Source organism: Eschrichtius robustus, chromosome 1 (genome assembly GCF_028021215.1).
Source record: "Eschrichtius robustus isolate mEscRob2 chromosome 1, mEscRob2.pri, whole genome shotgun sequence".
NCBI lineage: Eukaryota > Metazoa > Chordata > Mammalia > Artiodactyla > Eschrichtiidae > Eschrichtius > Eschrichtius robustus.
Window position 1 is genome coordinate 2789359 of NC_090824.1, and position 24541 is coordinate 2813899.

Below are 24541 nucleotides of genomic sequence, written 5' to 3' on the forward strand. Positions count from 1 at the left end.
TGTGCTCCGCAACAAGAGAGGCCGCGATAGTGAGAGGCCCGCGCACCGCGATGAAGAGTGGCCCCCGCTTGCCACAACTAGAGAAAGCCCTCGCACAGAGACGAAGACCCAACACAGCCAAAAATAAATAAATAAATAAACAAAGTAAACAATGCGTTTAAAAAAATATATTAAAAAAAAAAAAAAAAAAAAAGTAGTCCTTTCCTGTCTGTCCAATGTCAAGTGGCTCCCAAAAAAAAAAAAAAAAAAAAGGGTTTCCAAACTGACCTGATGGACATCTGGGCTTCTGTTCCCTCTGCTAAGTATAATACACGCTTCTAGTAGAACCTCACTATATTAAAAAGGTTTGTTTGTACAACACAGGCAATATAGCCAATATTTTATAATAACTATAAATGGAGTATAACCCTTAAAAATTTTGAATCACTATGTTGTACACCTGAAACTTATCTATAATACTGTACATCAAATATACCTCAGTGAAATAAATAAATAAGGTTGTTTTAATTCTTAAGATCTCATTTAATGGCTAAAGACTGAATTTTTGTAGAAAGCACCTCACCTTACAAAAATATTAAATCTTAACAGTCATACATCACTGGAAATCAAGAAAAGAACATCTCTGAAGAACTTCTACACCAGAGTTTCTCAGCCCTGGCACTACGGATAATTCTTTGCTGCAGGAGACATCCCGGGCACCGTAGGACGTCCATGGGCCCCTACCCTGTACTCACTAGATACCAGCAGCACTCCCCAACCACCCCCAGAAAATTCCCAGACACTGCCAAGTGTCCCCTGGGGGACAAAACTGCCATCCCCCTCTCCCAGTTGAGAATGACTATCCTAGCCCAAATGGTCTTTTCATATTGTTGACATAACCAAGGAAACAGGGATAAAATTCTATTAAGTTTGAACTGCTCACTTAAAAACTGACCCAAATTACATCCTCTAGGGAAACTGAAAGCAAAACAGATGCTTACACACACACACACACACACACACACACACACACACACACACACACACACACACACACAGAGGTGAGGTTTTGAACCATGACATCAAGAAATGCTGACATTTCCTTTGGAGAGTCTGAATCTAAATGCAAGAATCTTTGGAAGGGCTGCTCACGCTCCGGGTGAGGGAACTCATCATCAAGCCTCTCTTTTTCTACAGGATGAAGATTCCCCCTGTGTCGGCCAAGGCCCTTTGAGGCACACATGAGAACATGGGCTTGTGGAGCTGTTCTCACACATGTACAACTGGGCGGAAGCACGGAGGCGGCTGAATGCAGGCAGCTCCCTGGCACCTCTTCGGCCCTCCCTGCTCATCAGCCAGGAGCAGCCAGCAGACGACTAGGCAGTACTGGCTCCAGGCCCCCGCGCATCGCATCCCCCGAGGAGGGCTGTCTGCAGCCCAGGGGTGAGTCCCTCCTCAAGGGGCTTCCAGCACCCTGGGATCCATGGACCAGCGGCAGTGACAGTCTCACGTGGGCTTTCTCTCTACCTGTCATTGCTTTTACGCTCACTGCTCTCTATAAAAAAGTTAGTAAGTCTTACACACTTTAAATCACTGGAGACATTGTAGTATCAGATTCCCACATCAGTTCACCACAGAGTTTTGAGGTTTTAACTTTTTCCTCCCATCTTAAAAGAGCATTCACACACACAGCAAGCACCCAGTGAGTCTCTCAACCTTCCAAATGAACCCCGGGTGTGACTGGTGATGGTGGTACCTAGCTCAAAGTTTTTAATAAGCTCAAAAGTGGCTGCCAATTACCTAAATTATCTAAATCAAAAGGCACCAAATACACGTGGAGAACAAATAGTCCCTTAAGGGCCAAAAGAAAAGAAAACTGAAGATAAGTAGTTAAGGGATTAAAGATGTGTCAATCTCAACACAGACTCTGCTCTGCCCAAGGAAGGTCAAAATCTCTCCTCGTGCCTCTCAAAGTGCAGAGGTATGTAAGGGGGCCTTGGGAACACTGGCACATTTTCTTGTCCCAGAGGGTCAGTTTTGATACACAGGAGGATTTTTTAGCGGTTTGTAACATTAGAACACATATTATATAGGAAAATGCGAAATTCACATGAATTTCAGATAAAACAGACCGTGAAAACTCCACGTGGAGAACAGGCTGCTCTAGAATGCTGCACCTCGGCCCTCTTGTGACGCGTGGTACGTGTCACAGGTCCACTCTTCTGTCACTGAGGGGCCTCACGGTGGAGATTCTGGGACACGCTGTTACTCATCATCCACCACCGTGCACCGAAAACAGCCCAAGTGTTTTCCTAGCCTGGGTCAGTCATGGATCAAAGGAATCCTGATGAACACACGAGAGAACCCAAGGTTCTAAATCTCCAGAGAGAAAAATCAGTAAAATGGGGAGGGGGAGCTGTTTATAAAGGCACATAAGTTAACATACTGTTTCTCTGAATGTTTAGCCAATTGTTTTAGCCAATTTCATAGGGTCACCTCCTCCAAGTCAAGAATTATATTTGGGGCTTCCCTGGTGGCGCAGTGGTGAAGAATCCGCCTGCCAGTGCAGGAGACACGGGTTCGAGCCCTGGTCCACGAAGATCCCACATGTTGCGCAGCAACTAGCCTGCACTCTAGAGCCCGTGAGCCACAACTACTGAGACTGCGTGCTACAACTACTGAAGCCCGCGCGCCTAGAGGCCATACTCCGCAACAAGAGAAGCTACTGTGATGAGAAGCCTGTGCACTGCAACGAAGAGTAGCTCCCGCTCGCTGCAACTAGAGAAGCCTGCGCGCAGCAACAAAGACCCAACGCAGCCAAAAATAAATAAATTAATTTAATTAATTTTTTTAAAAAAAGGATTATATTTGTGCATGTTTCTGTGGTACATGCAGTGGTCATCAGACACTTCCCAAATGACAGGACAGGCTGAGAGAGATGGAGGCCAGCCAGCTCCAGGGTTCAGGCCCTTCACCACCACAGGGCCCGGCCCCAGGGGTCTCCCCAGGCACACAACACGTGCGGGAGACTCCGTTAGTCAGAAGCGCACGGGTTTCTCGTGCCCAACAAGAATCCCCCTCCTCTAGAGAGGCTGCCTTCTGACACACCTTCTCCTCTTGGCTTGAAATGTTATTAAATAGGTGCTTTAAAATAAAACTTCCATGTTTTCTATTTCCGGGACTAATTCCTAAGCTTTCTGCCAGCAGGGACCACGTTATGTGCAGATTTTTACTCTGCTGTGATATCTAGCCCAGATACATGCACAGGGTAAGCGATGGATACCCAGCTGCAGATTCAATTTACTTCTGATTTGTAGAGGATATTGAATTATCTGAAGAATAAAGTCTGGCATACCAAATGTAAAGGTGCTGGGAAAACAAAGGAACCAAATGGGGGAAAGTATAAACCCATAAACGGCAGAATTACAAGAGCATTAATAGCTGTATCTGTTGGATGCCTGCTAACTGCCAGGAGTTTTATATACATACTCACATATTAATATGATATATACTGACTCCCTATAACCACCTGTAAGCTGAGTCCCTGCAGCTCCACGATCCCTTACCCCAACCAAAGCTAGATGTGTTTCAGAGTTCAGAACTGTTTGGATTTTAGAAAGGAAATATTGCATATATTATATATTACATAACACTCCTAGTGAAGTCTGGGACAGCAGCCATAAGAAAACACATTAACTAATAGTCTGCAGTGAAATACAGGAATATTCATACCAAGTGGAATAAAGATTATGAAAAGCATCAAAACAGTTCAGGCCAGGTTTTGGCACCAAACCTATGACAAAACCATTCCATTTTCAGAGGCTCTGTGGCTTCAGAATTGTGGCTGAGAAACTAGGCGCCCGCATTATCGTCCTCGCTGTATGTGCAGGGGCCCGACGCTCAGGAAGGTCAAGTGACTTGCTCAAGTGCACTCTCTGCACCAAAGCCTGTCCATCACCTGAACACCCTGCGGAGAAGCACCCTGGGACTCAGCAGGTGTGAGGGAGGGCCTGTGCTCCTGCATTTCTAAGGACAGGAATCATCCTTTGGGGAGAGAAAAGTGTGCTCCTTCTACTAAACCACAGGCTTTCAGCCCTGCTGAGGGCACATCAGCATGACATCCAGGAAATCTGATTTCTGGAGTCTTAACTGACTGAAATAGTCTGAAGTGAGGCCCCCAGCTTTTGTGGCTCTTTCTAATAATTCTAATGTACAGCTGGGACTCAGAGTCGCTGACATGAAACCATTAAGCGAAAAGAAGAGAAAGCGCTAACAGGAGAAGCTTCTGAGAAGGCCGCCTGCAGCTCAGTCAGGAGTTCCACTTCAGAGTGCCCACAGTCCGTCAGAGGGGCCCGAGAGGCTTCCAGTGACGACCAGGAAATGTTACTAAATTCTTCAACCACGCCAGGCTCTGTGGGTCACAAGCATTCTTCCCTCCTTTGAAACCAATGAAATCCGACACATACCACACTAAAGGCCGAGTCCTATGGGGCAACCACACATCAATTCAGAATCAAGAAGTACTGCTGCCCGCCTGCCAGCAGGAACAGTTGGCAGAAGAGGATGAGAAAAGAAGCTGTCACGCTTAGGCTGCCGCTACACTATGGGTATGAACTCGTGAACCGAGCGCACACACCAGTCAAACAGTGGACTTTAAATTATGTTCACGAACCCTCAGACTGAAAGGGACATCAGTGGTCCTGCAGCCTGCTTCTCCCACGGACAGGTGTCTGCCAGCTTCTTCTGAACGCACCCGTCACGAGGAGGACCCTGAACAGCGTTCCACGACGCTAGGCTGCCCCCTAAAGCCGCCTCAGACCGAACTCCACTTCCCAAATGCCAAGTTAGCCGTCGTCTTCCACACCCAGGCTTGGGGCACTGCCGGTGTAGCATGTACATATGCCAGCCCGCGCACCACCCTCATGTCAGGTCTCTTGAGAGGCTCATTTGGTAAAAGTCCTCGTGAAACTAAACAAGACTCCTATTCTGATCCAAGTATTAGCTTACTAACTTACTGGCTCATCCTGTAATTTGCCCCCTTTTATTTTTGTTCTACTGCTTTTCAGGCCATACAGAGAGCATCAGGGATGCCTCCTCAGTTTCAAAGAGGGGCGGCCATCACCCACGTTTCAACAGGTCAGGCGGCAGCTGCCCAGTGCCTTGGGGGCACAGCCCCCCTCCAGCAGAGGTGGGACCTCCACGCTAGTGAGTCCAGAAGGCAGAGCATCAAACCAAAGAGGATTATTCTCAAGTCTTAAGATCGAATGGAATTTGCCTTGCTACACTTGGACATGCTTGGGGCCTGTCACACTTCCTTCTTTCCTATTCCTCTCTTTTCAAAGGGGAATATCTATCCTATGCCTGTCCCAACATTATATGTTGGAAGCACATAACCTACCTGGTTTCACAGGTTCACAGGTGGAGAGGAATTCTGCCTCAAGATGGATCACACTGCCAGTCTCACCCACATGTTATTTAGATGATATGTAGATGAGACCTTGGACTTTACTTCAGAGGTGATACTGTAGTTAAGATTTTTGTGGCTGTTGGAATGGAATGAATGTATTTTGCATGTGAGAAGGACATGAACTATGGGGTCATGTCCCTATAACTGAATTGTGCCCCCTCAAAATTCATTTGTTGCAACTCTTAACTCCTAATGTGATAGTATTTGGAGATGGGCCTTTGGGAAATAATTAGGGGCCTAATAAGAGAAGAAACCAGAGGGACTTCCCTGGTGGCACAGTGGTTAAGAATCCACCTGCCAATGCAGGGGACACGGGTTCAAGTCCTGGTCTGGGAAGATCCCACATGCATGGAGCAACTAAGCCTGTGCACCACAACTACTGAGCCTGCGCTCTAGAGCCTGCGAGCCACAACTACTGAAGCCCACACACCTAGAGGCCGTGCTCTGCAGTAAGAGAAGCCACCACAATGAGAAGCCCGCACACCACAATGAAGAGTAGCCCCTGCTCGCTGCAACTAGAGAAAGCGCATGTGCAGCAACGAACACCCAACTCAGCCAAAAATAAATAAATAAATAAAGTTTATTTAAAAAAAAAGGGGGGGGGGCAGAAACCAGAGAGCTTGCTTCCTGTCTCTCTCTCCCTCTACCATGTGAGGACACAGTGAAAAGGTGACAACCTACAAGCCAGGAACAAAATCTTCAACTGGAAACTGAACTGCTTGGCACCTTAACCTTGGACCTTCAGCCTCCAGAACTGTGAGAAATAAGTTCCTGTTGCTTAAGCCACACAATCTATGGTATTTTGTTAGGACAGCCTGAGCTGATACATGCCTCTTTCATAAAGCGTAACGTTCCAGGTTGAAATAAGCAGTCTGAGTTTCTAGAGAACACAGAGTGTATCTCAGTATTTATACACACACACATACACATATACACACTTACACACACACACACCCCTAGCATGTAACAGCATGACTGGCATCCATGAAGTGCTTTATAAAAGTTTGCTGACTCCAGAGAGCAGGCAGAGAGGGAACCTACCTCAAAACAATAAAGGCCATATATGACAAACCCACAGCTACCACTATACACAATGGTGAAAAGCTGAAAGCATTTCTTCTAAGATCAGGAACAAGACAAGGATGCCCACTCTCACCAGTTTTATGTAACATAGTTTTGGAAGTCCTAGCCACAGCAATCAGAGATGAAAAAGAAATAAAAGGAATCCAAATTGGAAAAGAAGAAGTAAAACTGTCACTGTTTGCAAATGACATGATACTATACATAGAAAATCGTAAAGACACCACCAAAAAAACACTAGAGCTCATGAATGAATTTAGTAAAGTTGCAGGACACAAAATGAACATACAGAAATCTGTTGCATTTCTATACATTAACAACGAAAGATCAGAAAGAGAAAGGAAACAACCCCATTTACCATCGTATCAAAAAGAATAGAATACCTAGAAATAAACCTACCTAAGGAGGCGAAAGACCTTTACTCTGAAAACTATAAGATACTGATGAAAAAACTTGAAGATGACACAGATGGAAAGATATATCGTGTTCTTGGATTGGAAGAATCAATATTGATAAAATGACTGTACTACCCAAGACAATCTATGGATTCAATGCAATCTCTATCAAATTACCAATGGCGTTTTTCACAGAACTAGAACAAAAGATTTTCTTTTAATTTGTATGGAAACACGAAAGACCCCGAATAGCCAAAGCAATCTTGAGAAAGAGAAATGGAACTGGAGGAACCAGGCTCCCTGACTTCAGACTATACTACAAAGCTACAGTAATCAAAACAGTATCATACTGGCACAAAAAGAGATCTATAGATAACTGAACAGGATATAAAGCCCAGAAATAAACCTATGCACCTATGGTCAATTAATCTACAACAAAGGAGGCAAGGATATACAATGGAAAAAAGAGAGTCTCTTCAATAAGGGGTGCTGGGAAGACTGGACAGCTACGTGTAAAAGAATGAAATTAGAACACTTCCTAACACCACACACAAAAATAAACTCAAAATGGATTAAAGACCTAAATGTAAGACCAGATACTATAAAACTCCTATAGGAAAACATACGTAGAACACTCTGACATAAATCACAGCAATATCTTTTTAGATCTGTCTCCTAGAGTAATGGAAATAAAAACAAAAAGTGGTACCTAATTAAACTTAAAAGCTTTTTCACAGCAAAGGAAACCATAAACAAAATGAAAAGACAACCTACAGAATGGGAGAAAATATTTGCAAACAATGTGACCGACAATAGATTAATTTCCAAAATATACAAACAGCTCATACAGCTCAGTATCAAAAAAACAAACAACTCAATCAAAAAATGGGCAGATGACCTAGACATTTCTCCAAAGAAGACATACAGATGGCCAACAGGCATGAGAAAAAATGCTCAGCTCAGCATTGTTAATTGAGAAATGAAAATCAAAACTACAATGAGGTACCACCTCACACGAGTCAGAATGGCCATCATCAAAAAGTCTACAAATAATAAATGCTGGAGAGGGTGTGGAGTAAAAGGAACCCTTCTGCACTGTTGGTGGGAATGTAAATTGGTGCAGCCACTATGGAGAACAGTATGGAGGGTTCTTAAAAAATTAAAAATAGAGTTGCCATATGATCCTGCAATCCCATTCCTGGGCATATATCCAGAGAAAACTATAATTCGAAAAGATACATGTGGGACTTCCCTGGTGGTCCAGTGGTTAAGAATCTGCCTTCCAATGCAGAGTAGGTGGGTTCAATCCCTGCTCGGGGAGCTAAGATCCCACATGCTGTGGGGCAACTAAGCCTGCGCACCACAACTACTGAGCCTGCGTGCCACAACTAGAAAGGCTGCATGCTGCAACTACAGAGCCCATGCACTGCGGAGCCTGCGTGCCACAACTAGAAAGAAGCCTGTGTGCTGCAACAAAGAGCCTGCCCACTGCAACGAGAGATCCTGCATGCCACAGCTAAGACCCAACACAGCCTAAATAAATAAATAAATAAATGAAAAGATACATGCACCGCAATATTTGTAGCAGCACTATTTACAACAGCCAAGACATGGAAGCAACCTAAATGTCCATCAACAGATGAATGGATAAAGAAGATGCGAGATATATATATATATATATATATATATATATATATATATATACACACACATATATATACACATACACACACATACATACACACAATGGAATACTACTCAGCCATAAAAAAGAATGAAATAGTGCCATTTGCAGCAACATGGATGGACCTAGAGATTATCATACTAAGTGAAGTAAGCAAGACAGAGAAAGATAAATATATGATATCGTTTATCTGTGGAATCTAAAAAAAAAAAAAGATACAAATGAACTTATTTACAAAACAGAAACAGACCCACAGACATAGAAAACAAACTTATGGTTACCAAAGGGAAAAGGAGGAGGGAGGGATAAATTAGGAGGTTGGGATTGACACATACACACTACTATATATAAAATAGATAGGACTTCCCTGGTGGCACAATGGTTAAGACTCCGCCTGCCAATGCAGGAGACATGGGGTCCATCCCTGGCCTGGGAAGATCCCACATGCCACGGAGCAACTTAGCCTGTGTGCCACAACTACTGAGCCTGCACTCTAGAGCCCGTGAGCCACAACTACTGAGCCCGTGTGCCACAACTACTGAAGCCCGAGCACCTAGAGCCCATGCTCCGCAACAAGGGTAGCCCCTGCTCGCCGCAACTAGAGAAAGCCCACGCATAGCAACAAAGACCCAATGCAGCCAAAAATTAATTAATTAACTAATTAATTTAAAAAATAAATTAAAAAACCAACAAGAACCTACTGTATAGCACAGGGGACTATACTCAATATTTTGTAATAACCTATAAGGGAAAAATATACATATGTATATATAAATAACTGAATCACTGTGCTATACACCTGAAACTAACATGACGTAAATCAACTATACTTCAATAAATTTTTTTAAAAAAAGTTTGCTGAACTAAACAAAATTTGGTCAGTGTTCATTTAAATGTTGTTTTTCCTTATACACTTCACACGCGTGCACACACACACACACACACACACACAACTGAGCACTAAACTCAGCCAGGCACCCAGTAGATAAACGTGCTGAAATGGTGAATGTTTGCTGGACATATCCTCTACTTTCTCTTCCCTGGGCTAAAAAATGCATGTTCCTTTAGCCTTAAATACCATATTTCATTTTTCTGGTGAATTCATTTTTTAATGCTTACTATTTATTTTCACAACAACCACGACACTACTATTCCCGTCTACCATGAAAGGAGACAGAGGTTTCAAAGGTTAAATAAGTTGCCGGAGGCCGCAAAGACTGGTGGGTCTAGCTCGCTGGTCCCTACGCCTACTTGAATCTTGTCCCGCCACGTCAGGGCTTCTACTGGCGGGAGGCCGCTATCCCCCCACCCCCACCAATCCAGCCCCTGACTCGCCAACAGTGGTCTCCATGTAATTTAGAAACTTTTACGTCTGCAGTGTTATACTTAGAAGAATACAATGTCAAAGCTTTAAGAGCCCTTATCTTTCATTGTGAGTGCCACTGCCCTCCTGACCCCCATCCTTCCTGCCTTGGTTACCAGCCTTCCCAGTCCTCAAGTCTCATTACCCTTCTTTAGCCCCTGTGCTAGTCACCCCTGGGCCACAGTCACCACATTCTGGTAGAGAAAATCCTGAAGGTGATAGTGAATGAAAAAGGTAAGTAGTATCAAAAGAAGCATCCCCCAAAACCTGCAGAGAGCAATTACTTTCTCCCTGATGAAATGGCAAAGGCCAGCAAATTTTTGGAATTCATAGAAAGGACAGAATAAGAAATGGGCACCCCATACCAAAAAAAAAAAAATTATGTGTGGGTGTGTGTGTGTGGGTGTGTGCGTGTGTGTATACACATAAAGTTTCACGTAAAACTTTACTATGAGACCTCAGACCATCTAGACCAGAGGTTCTTACAACAGGCACGAAGGGAGGGGGTCCAGGAGCTCCCAGGACTCCCTGAAATTCCATGCATCAGTCAGTCACTCCAGCATATCAACCATGTAAAGTGGCTGACTCTCTTCATTCACACCTACTTCGGACGGACGGTTAGATGCCCAGGGGTGATGGGTATCTGGGAACAAAGGCAAGTCACGCTTGGGAAACACAGAGATGGGCAGCACCGTGTGAGTGGGGCTCTCTGCGCAGGGCGCAAGCAAAGGGCGCACGTGGGACATAGCTCCGCCCCCTCCACCATATTAATCCCGATACCTGGTGGCTCCACTGGAACAAAGATGCAGATTCCTTGTTCATTATTTAATTCCACACCCTCAGTCCCCTCTGACCTCATCACGTTTGCTCCCACTCAAATAGTGTTGCAACAATCCGCTGAGATAGGCAGAGAAGGCAGATTTACAGAAAATGAGATTTCCAGTTGAACCAGTGCATACACACGTCTGCACGTGCTGTCAAATTATCCCACCCTTTTATACACAAACAGCTCCAACTTTATTGTATTACATCTGTAGGGGATTTACTAGAATGATCTAGGGTGAAAAAAGGAAATTTAGGATATATAAGCTTACTAATATATTCTCAATGAAACTTTAAGAACAGAGAGAATTACAATACTCTTCAAAATGAAAGTGAAGTTTTCAAATAATTTTTTAAATGAACTAATAGGAAGGGAAAATTTATGGACTCAAAGTTACACTTGAAAAACCCCTGGCAAATAGATGATCAAGGACGCCTGCCTGATTAAATAAAGCACACATTTTATACAGGCAATTACCATTTTATGAATGGGTATATTCCAAAAGTTTATTCATGAATTCTTGGTTCAGAATACAGAATGCACTTTCTCACAGAAAATGGGTAACACACAACAGTTGGGGATTCCATTTTAGCCCACAACAGCTTCTCTTAAAAAGTATATACAATATGTATATTGCTGACAGCACTGTGGAATCTAACCACCATACATGTAGTGGATTAAAGACAGTCACAGATTCCTTGACACTCCTCTTAACAAGAGGTAGGCTCTATGTCCCCTCTGCTTAATCTGGGAGTACTCTGTGAGTTCTTCGATTAACAGAACACAGCAAGAGTAATGCTACACTGGGACTTCCCTTGGTGGTGTAGTGGATAAGACTCTGTGCTCCCAATGCAGGGGGCCCGGGTTTGATCCCTGGTCGGGAACTAGATCCCACATGCATGCCACAACTAAGGAGCCTGCCTGCCGCAACTAAGACCCAGCACAACCAAATAAATAAATATGAAAGAAAAAAAAAGAGTAATGCTACACCGATTTGTCAGTCCCACTTCCTCTCCTAGAGCAATCACTCTAGGAGTCTTCAGCTGACATGTAAGAAGTCCAACCACCCGAGCAGAGAGGCCACATGATGAGGCCCTGACACTACGTGGAAAGTGAGGAACCACTAAGCCTGGCCTTCCAACCATCCAAGCATGTGAGTATAGCCATTTTGGATCCTCCAGACCAGACCAGAGGCCAGATAAATACCAGTGAGTGCCCTCAGTTAATACCACATAGAGCAGAAGAATCACCCAGCTGAGCCCTGCCTGACCAACCCACAGAACCATACTATCTAATAACAAATTACTGTTATAGGTCACAGATGCTTTTAGGATGGTTTGTTACTCAGCACTCATTATCTGGAACAATCTGTGGCTTTTTCAGGAAATGACAGAAGCTCCAGCACTGGCATCAGGAATAGAACCCCTTCCTCCATTCTCCACTGGTGGACACAGAGTTATGGTGGTAATGTCAGCCAGGATTTTCCTAGCTATTAGCCATTGGGGCAGCCTCATGTAAGAAAGCAAGGAGGTATGTGGTATGATCATCACTGAAGAGCTGTCCTGTCTGCTTCAAAACCCTCCTAGAATTTTCTATACACTGCTGAGGACAGGTTTCAAAATTCTGAAGAAACACAATGGATAGTCAAAATGCAGTTGGTACCTCGATACCAAAGCCAAACAAAGATACAAGAAAGGAAAACTAAAGACCAATATCCCATATGAACATAGATGCAAAAATTCTCAACAAAATAGCAAACCAAATCCAACAACACATTAAAAGGACTCTGCGCCATGACTAAGTGAGATATAACCCAGGAAAGCAAGGGAGGTTCAACATACAAAAATAAATTAATGAAACACACCACATTAATAGGAGGGGGAAAAAAAACACACGATCATATCAATAGACACACAGAAAGCATCTGACAAAATTCAACAACCTTTCATCACAAAACAATCAGTAAACCAGGAATTTAAGGGAACTTCCTTAACATGACAAAGGTCATTTATTTTTTTAAAGCCACACATAACTTCATAACCACACTGAAAAGTTTTCCCCTAAGATTAGGAACAAGACAAAGATGTCTGCTTTCACCACTGCTATTCAACACTGCAGTAGAAGTCCTAGCCAGAGCAATTAGGCAAGAAAAAGAAATAAAAGGCACCAACATTGGAAAGAAAGAAACATACTATCTTTATTTGCCGATGACATGATTCTATATATAGAAAATCCCAGGGAAAACTAATAGAGGTAATAACTAAATTCAGCAAGATTGCAGGGTATATGATCAACACACAAAAATCAGTTGTGTTTTTAAACACCAGCAATGAACAATTCAAAAAGAAAATTAAGGAAACAATTCCGTTTATAATAGCATCCAAAAGAATAAAATACCGAGGTATAATTTTAACCAAGGAGATAAAAAATTTATATACTGAACCTAAAAAATCTTGCTGAAAGAAATTAAAGGTGTTGGACTTCCCTGGCGGCACAGTGGTTTAGAATCCGTCTGCCAATGCAGGGGACATGGGTTCGAGCCCTGGTCTGGGAAGATCCCACATGCCACAGAGCAACTAAACCCATGTGCCACAACTACTGAGTCTGCGCTCTAGAGCCCACGAGCCACAACTACTGAGCCTGTGAACCACAACTACTGAAGCCCACGTGCCTAGAGCCCGTGCTCCACAACAAGAGAAGCCACCGCAATGAGAAGCCCGCGCACCACAACAAAGAGTAGCCCCCACTTGCCGCAACTAGAGAAAGCCCACGCGCAGCAATGAAGACCCAAGACAGCCAAAAATTAATTAATTTATTTATTTTTAAAAAAAGAAATTAAAGGTGTAAATAAATAGAAACACATCCCATAGTCATGAATTGGAAGACTTAGTACTACGTGGCAATTCCCCAAAGCAGAGTCAATGCAATCCCTGTCAAAATTCCAATGACCTTTTTACAGAAAGAGAAAAACTGATCCTCAAATTAATATGGAGCTACAAGCGGTGCCAAGTAGCCAAAGCAATACTGAAAAAGAAAAATAAAGCTGGAAGACTCACACTTCTCAAACTTACTACATCAAAACTTTCTACAAAGCTATGATAATCAAAACAGTGTGCTACTGGCAGAAGGACAGGCATATAGACCAATGGAATAGAACTGAGAGTCCAGAAATAAATTCAAACACCCACGGCTAATTTATTTCCAACAAAGGTGCCAATACCATCCAACGGGGAAAGAATAGTCTCTTCAACAAATGGTGCTGGGACAAATGAATAACCAAATGCAAAAGAATGAAGTGGGACTCCTACCTCATTCCAAATACAAAAATTAACTCAAAATGGACCAAAGATCTAAATGTAAGAGCTTAAACTATAAAATATAGGGGTAAATCTTCATGACCTTGGGTTTGGCAATGGATTCTCAGGTTTGATACCAAAAGCACAAGGAACAAAAACAACAACAAAATTAAAAACTTTTGTGCATCAAAGGACACTATCAAGAATGTGAAAAAACAACCTACAGAATGGGAAAAAATATTTGTCAGTCGTGTATCTATTAAGGGTTTAATACCCAAAATATATAGAGAACTCTTACAACTCAACAACAAAAAGACAAACAACCCAACTAAAACATGGGCAAAGGACTTGAAGGGGCATTGTTCCAAAAAAGATGTACAATGAAACAATGTTCAATATCATTGGTCGGTCGCTAAGGAAATACCAAACGACAATGAGATACCATTTTATATCCACTAAAATAGCTTTAATCAAGACAAAACAAAACAAAATAAATGTTGGCAAAGATGTGCAGAAATTGGAACCCTAGTACATTGCAGGTGGGAACAAGTTAGACACAGAATGACCATATGACCCAGCAATTCCACTCCTAGGTATATCACCCAAGAGAAATGAAAACACTGTGTCTACATACAAACTTGTAAACATTATTCATAATAGCCAAAAGGTAAAAACGATCCAAATGTCCAACAGTGGATGAACGGATAAATAAATTGTGATATATACGAACAATGGAATATTATTCGGCCACAAAAAGGAACAAACTACTGATACACGCTACAACTTGGATGTACCTCAAAAACATTATGCTAAGTGAAAGAAGCTAGACACAAAAGGTCACGGACTGTATGATTCCTTTTATATGATATACTCAGAACAAGCAAATCTATAGCAACAGAATGCAGATTAGAGATTATCAGATTAGAAGAAAGGGGGGATGGGGAATGATTACTTAATGGGTACATATTTTTTTACAGGGTAATGAAAAAGTTTTGAAACTAGAGCCAGCTGGTGGTTGCACAAAATTATGAATACACTACATACCACTGAACTATACACTTTAAAATAGTTAACTGAACATTATGTGAATTTTGCCTCAATAAAAGAAAATCTGGTTGGACTGTAGTTTATTGATTGATTGATTCATACAAATGCCTGAGTATCCAACATACTCCAGGCAGTCTCCTGGTAACTGGGTTAAGCTGCTGAAAAAAAATTTTCTGCTATGAATTAAGAAAGCAAGGTTAAGAGACTAGAGAGTGACAGCGTGGGCTATTTTAACTAGGGTGTTCAGGGAAAACCTCCTGGAAGAGGTGACATTTGAACAGAGATTGGAATGAATTTAAGAATATTATTCTGCTAAATAATGGAAAAAATGTACTAAAATGTAATTTTTAATTTATCAAAAATCATCATATGTAAAATTTGTTTTTCTAAAAAAGTGAGGGCCTATCTATAGACATTTATTCCTTTTTTTGCAAATATACGGTGATTTTTAGTTTCCAGGTATTTTATTCTTTGTTACAAATAATTTCTTGACAGTCCAATAATGCACTTCTTCTACCCCTACTTGTCATCCAGGGCCAGGCCATACTCCCAAGAGAGCCCATCAGTCACTTTGCTAACAAGGCATGTTCTCCCTTTAGGGAATCGCTCAGGAAAGGAAAGAGGGAAAGGAATTACCACTCATGCTATGCTAGGTTCTCACATTCATTCACTCACATTCTCGCTTTCGGTCCTCACAACTACCTTTTCATAGATGAGGAAACTGAGGCTCAGAAAGGATAAAGAACTTACTATCATAGTTAGCTAAAGGGAGGACCAGAATACAAATCGGGTCTGACTTCAGACCCATACTCTTTTCATACATAAATTCGTCTAATCTAAGATGGCCTAAGCACATCTTAAGCCAGACTGTGACAATACGATGAAGTGACCCTGTCCTTAAGAAGCTCGTCATCTCAACACTAGAGACACACCGAGATGCACCAGAACATCCCTCAACCTGGAGAAGGCAGGGCAGGCTTCTCCAGAAACTGGAGGCCCTTGCTCTCTCTCCCATGCCACTGCCTTGACCCCAAAAGGTCTAACCGGGCGTAAGAACAGAGAAAATCTATCCTCTGTCACTCTAGGAACCTGACCTTGAGGCCTCAGTGTCCAGCTGTGTCCCCTTACTCACAGCCCTCCCTGGAGCAGGTACAGATGGCTATGAAACAAGCCCCCTCACCTCAGTCCAGCCATCACGACCCTTCATGGTTCCGTGTTCAGAACTTTACAGTGGTTCTAGCAGAAGAGCCACGTAAAATCTTCTCCAAAACAGCCAATGACATCATTTCCCTGCTAATTGTGGAGAAGGCTTCATTGCCTTTAACTCGTATTCCCATAAGCAATCCGCAGTTATAATTAAATTCCAGATGAATGGGTGGAAAGCTGCCTATGCTGGTTGTAACCAGCTCTCTACAGAGTGACCAGGCCTCCGGGACTTGTTCACCACTAACGAGCTAATATTTGTAAAACCCTGTAAAAATATAATGACTAAATTCTATCATTATTACTAGACTACCGGTTTAAATGTAAATTAAGACAGAGAAAGGGGAAAGAAAACACATTAGTAAACCAAGTTTGGGACCTTTCCTCGGCGAGAACCACAGGGTGAAGAACGCCTTAACTGAACTTATTAAAGGATGTGGAACGTAATGTTGCTGCTCTAAGAAAATAACTCAAAACAGAGAAGGAATGGAGTCCCACCTGGAAAAGTAAGTCGATACAGGCAAAACAGATGTTGGAGGAAAGGAAAGGTCGCATGAAAAATATATGCTGGAAAAATACACAGTGTCTTTTTTTTTTTTTTTTTTTTTTAAACATCTTTATTGAAGTATAATTGCCTTACAATAGTGTGTTAGCTTCTGCTTTATAACAAAGTGAATCAGTTATACATATACAATATGTTCCCATTTCTCTTCCCTCTTGCATCTCCCTCCCTCCGACCCTCCCCATCCCACCCCTCTAGATGGCCTACAGACACATGAAAGAATGCTCAACATCATTAATCATTAGAGAAATGCAAATCAAAACTACAATGAGATATCATCTCACACCGGTCAGAATGGCCATCATCAAAAAATCTAGAAACAATAAATGCTGGAGAGGGTGTGGAGGAAAGGGAACACTCTTGCACTGTTGGTGGGAATGTAAATTGATACAGCCACTATGGAGAACAGTATGGAGGTTCCTGAAAAAACTACAAATAGAACTACCATACGACCCAGCAATCCCACTACTGGGCATATACCCTGAGAAAACCATAGGTCAAAAAGAGTCATGTACCAAAATGTTCATTGCAGCTCTATTTACAGTAGCCAGGACACAGTGTCTTTTAAAAAGCACTACATAGCAGCAAAACTAAAACATCTAGAATCTGAAAGCAAAACTAAAAAGTCTAGAATAAGAACAAAATCTAAAACCGGATTGTAATTCAGCTTAAACTGACCACAGAGCACAGTGATGAAAACACGAACTCTATCAAAGAGTCCAACAGGCTCGATGCTCTTCCTTTTCCTCATCTGTAAAATGGGGATGATTCTCCCCTCAAAAGTTAGGCTGGCACAAAGGCGGCACCCAAAGGCAGCCAGGCTGTTCCCTTCTCCTGAGCCCTGTCCCCTGAACGGCAGCCACAGGCAGCCTCTGCAGGCCCACGGGCAGCCTCTGCAGGCCCACAGGCCCTCTGACGTGCTCCTTCCTTCTGCTCACATGCACCCTCCCTTGGAGAACACCTCCGCGCTCCCACAGCGCCTCTGTCCTACCATCATGGCACCCACCACACTGTGCTGTAACCAAATGGTTCTTCTGGCTTACTCATCTCACAGAAGCTCCTTGAGGATAGTGATCATACAGCATCTTACTTTACTTTTTAGCTTTGGCAACTGGCATAGCTCCTGGGTAAGTTCTCAAAAAAAATGCGTGTTGATTAAATAATTTTCAATTATCCCAAGTTGGAATTAGAGGCCAAGCAGCTTCCCTGGGGCCAATCTTGGAAAAATGAAGGCTGCAAGGGGGAAAAAAAAAACCCCAAAAAAACACTACTCTGGGCGAATAGTCCCTGCTTTGCCAGATAATGATCTGACTTGGGAGAGTTACTTACACAAACACTCTGAGCCTCAGCTGCCTCCCATATAAAATGAGGGAACTCAACTAGAAAATCTCTACAGTCCCCACCGAGATCTGACACGTTACGTTTATATTCTAAGGTCTTAACGCTCTTACTCCATTACATCTCAGCCCTCTATTACTACGAAAATGGACATCAGTAGAAGGCTTTCTTGTCCATTTCATTCATAAGAAGCAAGTCTGTGCATGGTGCTATTCATCCCATTTTACAGATGGATAAACCAACTCAGAGAGGCCCAGCAGCCTGCCCAGGGTTGTTCTGCTGGTGTGTACAGAGCACAGGACTGGGATTCAGATCTTTAAAGCTGGTGCCTCCCACCATGCCCACACTTCTCAAGTGAGGGGGTGGACAGCCCCAAGGACACATGGTAGGAATGCCAGGGGACCCCTCACAGATCCTAGGGAAGCCAAGGACGAACACAATGCATCTTTTGGAGAATCGAATGTACTCAAAAACTGGGGGGGACATATTACTGAGTACAATGTAAAAGTCCTATTCAATTTTAAGATAAAACTTTAATGGACTTAGACTCCTATCAAGGATTTGACACATACTGTACTAAAACCATGCCATGCCCTTTCTCACGCAGAAAAGCCTTCTGAAACCAAAACACTTAATTTACCCTATAATAACATTTCAAACATCAGGCTATGCACCCAGGAAAGTTAAAATGTCAAGTGAAGCCTCCCATCTTACAAGCCCCCTAACGCAACAAACCACGGAGCTAAGCACCATCAGAACAGGGCATGGGGGGTGGGGGGAGCGGAGGCACAGTCAAGGGAGGGCAGCTCCAGGGCACACCCACCTGCAGACACATATGCCAAACCACATGGAACCACTGTGTGGGCATCTGTCACACCCCTCTTCCTTCCCACACTTGCAGATTCTGAACACAAACACTGATGGAGGGTCAGTCCACCATGTGCCAGGCCCTGGCGGGGGAGTGGGGGCCTGACCAGCACCTCATCACCTCAAGTGTATGCAGGCCTCCTATTGGACATTAACCTTCCAGGATACGAAGTTAGTCTCTGAAAACCTTCACTATAATTATGGCTCCCGGAAACTAATGTTTTAGTATTTTGATGCTACTGTTGTCCTAAAGGTGACATTATCCCAATCAGTTAGTCAATTTAGCTTTTCTCTCCACTTAAAAGAAATGAAGTTTCCAACAAATATGCTTTTGGGTTTTGCCATAGAATCAGTGTTTTAATTGGAAAGGAAATCAGGATATCAGAACAGCAGGCATGATATCTTTCTTGGTAGAATGGCCTCATAAAAGTTACCAAATAACCTCCATTAAAAAAACACGGAGTTGGGAATTCCCTGGCGGTCAAGTGGTTAGGGCTCGGCGCTTTCACTGTCTAGGGCCCAGGGTTCAATCCCTGGTCAGGGAACTAAGATCCCACAAGCCTCGCGTCGAGGCCAAAAAAAAACATGGTCAAAAACCAGCATGGAGCCAACGCTAAGAAAAAGTAAACCATGAAATGAAATTACAGGGCACTTTTTTACTTCTTGCGAATGAAAGAGATTTAGGTCATTTCAGCATGGATGACACAGCAGCAGATTTGGGGGGAAGGGGCTTTCTAACATTTACACCCCTCCCCTCGCCACCACCTTTTGAGACTTTCTACCTACAAGGAGAAACCTCAGGGACAGCAAAGTGCTGCCGCCCAGGTTGGGGCCCACTGCTCTGTTCCCCACCGCAGACCAGGCCCACCGTGGGGCAGACCGCCCGACCCGCTTGAGCTCCCGGTCACAGAGGGCCTGGCAGGCGCCAGAGGACAGCACGGGAAACATCACAACCGGAAACCCACTGACCAGTTGCAGCACCAGGACTGTATCTACTGGCAAGAAGCAACAGGACTGCACACCGTCAGATGCCACGCTACCACAACAAAGCCAGGAGGGGAGAAATCCTCTTCTTGCCATTCTCAGGGCCCTGCAAGAGGCCCCGGGTGGGCCCATGGCACCTGCCTCCCCGACACTGGGTCTCAACGCCCACTTCCCAGAAGCCTTCCCTGGCAACCCCCACCAGCCAGGAGCTGTCCTTCCCTTTTCTGAACCTCCATCATACTTCCAGTCCTCTGCACAATCCACTAATTCACTTCAGCCTACACTGTGTGACTTTTCTAGCTTCTTCCTAGTGGGTCTTCACTCTCTAGCTGCGCAGCCAGCTCCCTGAGGGCAGGGTGGTGAAATCTTCATTTTTCCTCACCCTCCCTGGCACAGGCTTCAGTCCTGGTGCTACCTCAGTCAAATACCCACTGGTTTCTGGCATCTCCTTCACCATGCACAGGGGCCAAGATGCCCCGGACTTCTGCAGACCATGCCCTCAAAGGCAGGTGCGGTATCTCCCTCAGCTTAGCACGATAACTAGAACATTATGGGAACTCAAGGCACATTCAACATCAAATTAAATGAGAAAAAGACTCCCAAATCCCAGTTAACGATCTACTTATCTCAAAGAATACAGAATTCAGCAAGAGATTCCCACCTGAGTTCCGGAGTTGACAAAAACCAACACAGTCACCTGCATTTATGACATCTCACCACCTGCCAGCCTCACCCCAGTGAGTCTGCACAGGCAGACAAGCAATTCTGGCCCCCAAAAGGTTTTGATGCTTAATGATAAAAATCTCACCTTCTCCTTCCTAGACTGGTCAGTCCCCCACCCCTCACTATGTGTAGAATAGTGCTGTGCAGACCACAGTTAGTAAAGGCCCTCCAAAATGAGAAAGTCATTTTGTATTTTTTAGTTAATTATGAATAATGGATATTACACAAGCACATATGATGTTTTCTGTTTAAAATTGCATTGTCTTCTACCTCCATGAGCTCCTTTGGACCCAAAGCCTGCTGCTATGGCACAAGATGCCCCATCCCCATTCACCTCTCTCTACTGCCCTCCTGCCCGCAGGCATCCGGCCCTCTCTCACACTGGCTTCGTTCCTTCTGCCCAGAACTAGTCTAAGTATCATCTCCACATTTAGGCCTCGGCTGCCTCTCCCTGGTCGTCTTCCAAATCCACCGGCCTCACCTCCTTCTTTCTCACTTTGTAGCTCTCTTCCCAGTTTCTCTCTGTATCTGAAGTCAATATTATGACTCTCCTCCCCCAGCAAAAAATAATAATAATTCTTCTTCCTCTATAAACACTTGTAAAGAAGCATGTAGGGAGGGTCCTGATTCCATGGAACTGATGCAGAGGCTTTGGCCATAAGAGGTCTCCTCTGCTAAGTTAATAGTTCTTAAATTGACCATTACAAGGAAACTCAGCTATTGCATAACATTTAATAGGTTAGATCACTTGCTGTTTGGAGAGTCTTGCTCTACAAAGATGAGAAAATAGAGATGGGCAAATTTAATGCAATTTCCTTTGTTTGCTTGCGCTAGCCTAGACTTGCAACACCACAGTGACAGTTTTTCTTGAAGTACAGCTTTAACATCATAAAAAGGACTTTAAGAGACTGATAAATCATTCTCATCCTTCAGCTTATTAGCACATCTATCCTGACACCGCCCACCCCACCCCCCCACCCCCCAAGGCCCTTCTTGCTTTGCACAGTGAACAATTAAAGGGATTCTAGCAGGGCTGTTTACAGAATCAAAATCCCAAACACAGGGGAAAACAGCAAGCAGCAGCTCAGATGTTTCAGTTAAATGAAGGACTCTCTTCAAGGCACGAACAAGAGTAGGAATATTTTGATAGTATTAACAGAAACAACTGGCCGCTGCTATTGCCTGTTTCCAGGGGAATGTCTTTACACCCTTCTTTACAAGGAGTGAGGCCATCTTATTAATTCCAAAATTAATGGATAGCATCCAAGGAAAATAATTGGTTTTCTTCCCCTCACAGAAAAATTCACAGGAACGTCTTAAAAAAAAAAAAAAGCTGGAATTCTCCCTGCCAGCTCTCTGCTTTCCCGGCTTCTGCACTGTGACAGCTGGAACAGATGGCGTCTGGGTGAGACACCTTACATCTTAAACCTCATCCCTGATAAGGTCTGACTTTAACTAGTGATGTGGGAATCCCAGGCCTGTCAGGGTTTCTGTCCTGAGCACCTACTCACCAGATTTCCAATCTCATGTATTTTACAGTTTTCACACTGATAACGCTTATTTTTGTTTTGGCCAAAGAATTTTTCACCTTGGACTAATTCTCAGTATACATATTGTCACCACACGGTGAAAACACAAGTATTTCCCTTCATTTGAAAAACGAACGTACACTATTTTGCCAGACATCCTACATATGATGCAGTCTTTTAAACAGGCCATTTTCAAAGATGTGAAAGGAGAAGATTTTATCACCAACTGATGGTCCACCTGGTCATTTCTTTACATAAGGATTTTATAGACATATACAAGATTACAGAACACAACACTTCCAAAAGCTTCACCAGCAAACGCTAGGGGAAAAAAAAAAAAAATTATGGCTCCTCCTCAGTTGTATGCTGTGAATGTAAATTAAGAAGCGGTGACAACGCTACTCAATACAGCCTTTATGACTCCACAAAAATAAATGAATAAATAACACACACACTCCCCATCTCATTCTGAAAACTGATTCACGGCTTAATACGAAAAACATGAAATAAAATTGCTTCCTTCAGACAGGAATAAAGACGCAGACGTAGAGAATGGACTTGAGGACACGGGGAGGGGGAAGGGTAAGCTGGGACGAAGTGAGAGAGTGGCACGGACATATACATACTACCAAACGTAAAACCGATAGCTAGTGGGAAGCAGCCGCATAGCACAGGGAGATCAGCTCGGTGCTTTGTGACCACCTAGAGGGGTGGGATAGGGAGGGTGGGAGGGAGACGCAGGAGGGAGGGGATACGGTGTTATGTATGCGTATAGCTGATTCACTTTGTTATAAAGCAGAAACACAACAATGTAAAGCAATTATCCTCCAATACATATGTTTAAAAAAATTGCTTCCTTCAAATGGACAATTATGTGAAGGCTTCTTAAATTTCAAAGCACGTCCACAACACACCATCCACTTCCATTTTGCTGCTATGTTTTCAAGTGAAAGGTAAAGAATTTTTTTCCACACGGAATTCTTTCTACAGGCCTAAATATTAAATAGATGTCCCCAACGGGGTGACAGTGAAAACGTGGCAAAGTGTGCAGGAGCAATTAACCAAAGGCGGAATGTGTGCATTTCGCCCCAAACTGGATACCAGTACCCGCCTGCCTCCGAGGCCACTGCAGCTCTCCGATTATGAATCAGTCAGAGGTTCATCTGCAGAGGAATGACTCAGTATAAACTTTTAAATAATGGCTTAAAAAAAAAAAAAAAAAAAAAAAAAAACTAAGCCAGCCCAGGGTGAACACGTTCGGCTATGTAGACACCCGAATCGGTCCGCTCCTCACCCCGCAACACACAGCCTCGCAGGAGATGCTGATTTCTCGCCACCCCGAGGGGGGGGTCACGTTTCCAAGAGGCCTCGGCGCCCCGTTTCCTGAAAAGCTGCGGGAGCCCCGGCCCGCGGGCCCCGGCCGGGCCGGAGGACAAAGTTTCCCGAAGTTGAGGCGTCCGGGGGGCGGGCGGGCCCGGGCTGGGGCTGGGGCGAGGCGGCGCCGTACCGGGCACTCGCCGCCGGGCGCCGGGCCTGCGCCGCCCCGGCCCCGCGCCGACCGGCCCCGGGCCCGCCCGCCGCCGAGGGCGCGGGATGGAGCCGCCGGGGATGGAGCCGCCCGCCGCCCGCCACCCGCCGGGCCCCTTACCCGCGTCCGCGCCGCTCGGCCGGCTCAGGGGCGCCGGGCGCGTCCTCCGCCGCGGTCCGCAGCGTCCTGCTCCCCGGGCAGCCCCATGTCGGGGGGCGGGGAAGGGCCGGCGGCCGCCGCCGCCGCCGGCTGGAAAGTCCCTGCTGGGCTGCAACCCGGCTCGCGCACGCGGCGGCCGCGCCGCGCCGCGCTCCCTCGCCCTCACGCACCCTCTCGCCAGGCACTTCCTCTCGCGCGCTGGAAATCCCCGCCGGCCGCTGGAGCGCGCCCCGGCGCGCGCCCGCCCCGCCCCCGTCGCCAGGCCCCCCGCGCGCGCGCGCGCGCGTGGGAGCTGCGGGAGCCCGCGAGCGCGGCCGGCCCCACGCGCCGCGGCCCCGCGCGCCCCCGCCCGGCCCGCGCGCGCCCGCCGCCCGTTGCTAAGCCCTCCCGCCCGGCGCCAGTCGGCCGGCCTTAGCAACGGCGCCACGGCGCGGGCGGGGGCGGCCTCGGGCGCCCGCCGCGCCTCCCCGCCGCCGCGCGCTCTCCCGCCCCCCGGCTCCGCGCGGCCCTCGTC

At 44.9% G+C, this 24541-nt stretch overlaps 1 protein-coding gene across 7 annotated transcripts in view; it reads right to left on the reverse strand.

Moving 5' to 3' along the window:
* Window positions 1-24215, reverse strand: part of TRAF3 (TNF receptor associated factor 3) — a 117488-nt gene extending 93273 nt beyond the window's left edge. For 4 of the 7 annotated variants that reach the window (XM_068540168.1, XM_068540196.1, XM_068540160.1 and 1 more), the window contains exon 1: window positions 23989-24169. The gene's annotated coding sequence lies outside the window, so the exon portion shown is untranslated. Of the gene's footprint in view, window positions 1-23988; window positions 24171-24197 lie in introns of those variants that run through there. The other 3 variants (XM_068540214.1, XM_068540205.1, XM_068540188.1) reach the window with 2 other exon arrangements.
* Between the last annotated feature and the right edge of the window lie 326 nt (window positions 24216-24541).